At 34.2% G+C, this 4,938-nt stretch overlaps 1 long non-coding RNA gene across 1 annotated transcript; it reads right to left on the bottom strand.

Moving 5' to 3' along the window:
• Positions 1–2,473: 2,473 nt before the first annotated feature.
• LOC118484668 lies at positions 2,474–4,732 on the bottom strand. The gene is made up of 3 exons (XR_004873879.1): positions 4,161–4,732; positions 3,097–3,176; positions 2,474–2,656 (listed from the first exon to the last, which is right to left on the bottom strand). It is a non-coding gene; the product is annotated as an uncharacterized LOC118484668 (long non-coding RNA).
• Between the last annotated feature and the right edge of the window lie 206 nt (positions 4,733–4,938).

Raw genomic sequence — 4,938 nt, 5'->3', positions numbered from 1 at the left:
ATATTTCTTAATTTGATTTAATTTGATAAAATAAGCCACTACTTTGAAGTCTTTCAGTGCCGGATCAAATCCTTACTCCAATCTACTGTAATTACCTGAAACGTGTTTTAAAAAGGTTTTGTCAGCGGGAAATACTGAGTGAATCATTCATTTTACTGAAAACGACACATTTGTTATAATTCACAGTATTAAGAGCGATTACAATGTTTCTGATATCAAACCAACTACCCACAGTACTTTGTCACTCGACCCATTGGCCCTCTCAATGTCCAATGGTGTCTGTGATTATGGTCATATCACACATTGGCTGCCCCAATGGTGAAGATTATCAAGTAATGTATACAAAACCCCACATACCGGCTGTAACTTGGTGATTACAAAGACTTAATCCCTGTAATTATAACTTTGAAAATAACTTGGAGTTTTGTAAAACAATTGATAAAAAGAGAATGACTCACAGTATAAGCATGCAGTATTGAATTAACAAGCTTCATGATTCACATTCTTCTGAAAATTAGCATCTACTTTGATTGTAAGTGTATGGGTAGAGTTTAGTCTACTGATAAGCCTGATAACCTAATTTAAACTATAATGCATATGAAAACTAGGTAATTAACTAATACAGCATTTACTATAAACTCACGAGATTAAAACCCTCACGACGAATGACAAAGTGCAATCACTTAAACATCCATCGGATTCACAACGAATGACAGAGTATTCCCCGAGTTCGGGTGGTACTCAAACATCCTATCGGAATCACGACTAATGGTAAAGGATAACTCAATTTGATCAGCACTTAAACATTCATCGAATAGTTTAGATCGATCGGACATTGAATCGTAGCAGCGATCGAGTTAATACCCTGTATCGTAGCAGCGTTTAGGGATTTTGTGTGTTTGGTAGTAAAACAACTATAACTCGAAGTGGAAGACGTATTTTTCCGTCGTTCCAACTCCAGAATTCAAGTCCCAACATCCTCTATTTATACTCAAAATTTGACCCCCTCGCGTGACGCGAGGGGTCACCCCTGGGGCTTCGCGTGACGCGACGGGACACGTTTCACCATAGGCTTGCCACGTGTCCAACTAGCTTGTATGAGTCGACGGAATTTATAAATTCGAATTCTATAACGAGTTATGTGGATAATTGTAAGCTAGGGTTTACCCCCCCCCCCCCCCCATGCCCTTGAGTTTTAGGGGCCCTGATCCTGATTCTGATTGTTCTGAAAATTTTAGAGTTTGTGCAGAATCACTTGGGGGTTTCAATTAGGGTTTCTTATTGGACAAAATAATAGATATGACTTTTGATGAAAGTTGTTTACAAAATATAATAATAAATAATAGTTTTGGGTAAATCACAAAAAGGAAATAAAACAGTGAGAAAAGAGAATGGACCCACTGTATAACTTTAGGGTTCAACTAGAAAATCTCTTGGTATAAATTTTGGGTATAACTTCTGAGCTATTTAAAAATATATAATGCACTCGTGTTAAGTATAGTACCTCTAATTCAACCTTGTCCCGATGTCCCGAGATAGAATCCCAACGAACTTAGTCGGGCAGAGCCCTGACATGCGTTATGGAACTCAGATCAATCGGAAAGGGTAGCGGTGATCGGGAGTTAAAATATTTAAAACGAGGCAGGGCTTTATAGGAATATGTGGTGAAATATTAAAAGAAAATCTATACTATATAATAAAAGAAACCTGATTTTGGACACGTGTCATTCATTGAAGGTGTCTACATTTGTAATTTCCTACCTTTTCATACTTAATATTATTATTTATCAAATTAACACTTTTTTATTTAGTTTACTCTTATAAAAAAAAAACTTTAAAAAAATTGATGAAATATAATATACAAAATGTTTCAAAACGTGGTACCGATTATTTCTATATATGATAACTTTTGAAAAAAAAAATATGACAATAATTAATTGCTACCGTTATTATTTATATGTTTTTTGTTGCAACTGTCCAAAAAAAATAGTTTTGGCAACCTGATATCTCTTATTTTCATATTGCATTTTTTTTTAAACTTAGTTTGTCTTTTCCGTTCAAATGGGACAGAAGTTAAATTATTAGGTTTCACATTTGTAATTAGTTATTTTTTTATTAAGATGCTATCGTTCTATTTGCTCATGTTCAAAATGATTAGAAAAAAAACTCAGTTAATTTTGTTTCTAGGAAGTCATAATCCTTTTATTTGATTCAATCATTCTAGAAGTTTTAAAACTAAAATATAATCTATCATAATCAAATTCACGTTTCAAAACCCTCAAAATTCGACCATTCAATAATCACAATTACTCACACGTATAAGCCCATATATAATCTAACCTGCTTTTAATAAAGGATTCCAATTAATTCTACGTGAAATTTATAATGTCACACCCCAACCAATGGCGGAAACATCGGGATGAGACGAAGTGTGAAGATTGCTAGAGACATCATAACGCTATTTGTGACAATATTTTAATAATCCGATTTCATTTCATAAAGTAAATTGTCAACATTACAAGAAATTCAAATACAACAAGTTTCAAAGAAGTACATGACAACACAAGCAAAATTGATACAACATATTAAACCTAAACGTCTAAATGTGTATCTAGGCATCAACGCTACTTCTTTTCATAGCATCATCATCATCAACCTGTAACATGTTTAAAATACAATTCAATGCAAAAGCAAAGGCGAGTATACAAGTTTAAGCATAAGTATAAGTATAAGTTTAAAACGAATCCACATGGCAACTTAGTCTATACGAGATCAACCTAGCGTGGCATGCAATATTTCTAGCCAACCTCTGTTTACGCAAGAAAGTTTAATTAATTCAACATGACCCAAGTTTAAGGGGGGCGGTGCGTTACTCCTATAGCGCTATACATGTCGAAGGGAGGCTCGTGAGAGCTAATGACTAAAACATATCACATAAGTATGGTCCACGTAAGCATCAAGTATCATAACATAGTATTCATGTATAAGGATTGTTTTGTGCATTGCATAAAGAATAAGTTGAGTGTAGTTTAATAGTAAAATATGTTACACCCCAAAAAGTGGTAAACATAAAAAGGGGGTTGCGAGTATACTCACATTGGTTGCATATAAGAATTCCTCGTAATAACGCACGAGTAAAGATAGAGAATTCCAAGAGAACGAGCAAAGCGATCATCCTAGATATTGTAATGCCACATACGATCCCGTTAAATAGTATTCTTAATGTTTAAGGTTTACAAGTTAATTACGTCCCTAATTAATTAGAATTTTAACAAACCCTTTTTGGTGTTTTCGTATTATAAAAGAGATCTTGTATAAACCTTATTCGATTTTCATTATTACGTTTAAATGTATTAAAAGGAAAAGTGTAAAAAGAAATATTTATTAAACAGATTAAAAGTTTAAATCTAGTAACTACATAGGTTAGTGTATTAGAGATTTATTACATAAAGTAATACTGTTTAAAAAAAACAACATTTAAATATGTTAAAATATGACTAAATGATTTAAGGAAAATATGCAGTTTATAAACAAAACAAAAGAAAAAAATTAAATTCTAATTCAGTAAACCCATATGTCAAAATAGCTTATAAAGTGCATTTAGATTATTTTAACAAACACAACAGTATTTGGACAACTATATCATGCAAGGCAAGGTATGTTTAAATTACTCATTACCATGGTGGGGCTAACTTTTGACAGAGTGTTTATCCAAAATATATATTTAAATATTATTATTAATTTTAGCTTGAAAGTAATAGTAAACTTTTTTATAAGGCTAGGTCTATTCGCACACGCCGTTTGTCTTTTTGCACACCTAAAGCGCCCCGCTATGGCCAAAGCGGGGCGCTTTGGCTTTGGTCAACAGACAAGGACTGACTTCTGTCATGTTGTCTTCTTCCTTGTGCATTACCCAGCCGAACAACAACAACAATCCCACCCTCATGCTAACTATCAGTTTATGATTAAAAAAAAGAACATAATAGAAAAAAAAGGAATTTGGTGAGGTAATAATTAAATTCAAGCTCTAAGAATTAAACATTATACTAAAAACCATTTCCTTCATATGTTCAGAGGTTTGTTTATCGTAAAAAGTCGAAATTTCGTTTCATGGCAACAGAAAATTAATCGGGTAACAAAAGAAGTAAAAAAAATTATACCGAACATGAATCGAGCTATACTCCATCGTGAACTACGACGTCTCCGGCAGTGTCTCCGATCTCCGGCGAAAAGTCTGACGACGTGCTCGTGTCTTCGGGTTTCTCCGGCGAACTTGGTTACTTCGACGGTGTCTCGATTACGATTACTCTGGCGTACACTTCGACTCCGGTGGGTTGTTATCGAATCAGAGAGAGTGCAAGATAGAGAGGTGTGTCGAACGAGATGAAGTCTGGGTGGTGTGATCGCCGGTGTGAGGAACGAGGGAGGAGGGTGAGTGAAGGAGGAAGGTCTTGAGGTCAGTGTGGTAGTCGAGATGGTTGTGGGTTTTGATCTATGAAGATATGAAGTTGGAAAACCAAAAGCCTTGTGATAAAATAGTGTGCAGAAATGGTGTTGAACAAAGCTTGGTATTTATTTTGGGAATACAAATGAACTTCGAAATCATTAAGGTGCCGACATGCTTATTTTGGGCGGCAAACTTTAAAAGAAAAGGAATACAAAGGCACGGACGGTTGGACTTTGTTCAACAAAAATCAATTTGCCACAAATACGTTTGCAATCTTTTCAATAGAGAAATTTCCTCCTAGGCCCCTAGACTTCAAGCAATGTTTAGTTTCGTTTAGTGTATATTATGTACCTTTATATAAAGACCAATAAGATATATGTAACTATCTTTTTTTTTTTAAAAAGAGTTTTCATTTTAACCCCTTTCATGCATTACAAACTTCCTATATTTTTATTTCAACCAACTACGGTCACCTTCTTAATAAAACAAAA

The sequence above is a fragment of the Helianthus annuus genome, chromosome 12 (assembly GCF_002127325.2).
Source record: "Helianthus annuus cultivar XRQ/B chromosome 12, HanXRQr2.0-SUNRISE, whole genome shotgun sequence".
Taxonomy (NCBI): domain Eukaryota; kingdom Viridiplantae; phylum Streptophyta; class Magnoliopsida; order Asterales; family Asteraceae; genus Helianthus; species Helianthus annuus.
The sequence above is the reverse complement of the archived record's forward strand: the minus strand, read 5'-3'. Positions and strand labels throughout refer to the sequence as shown.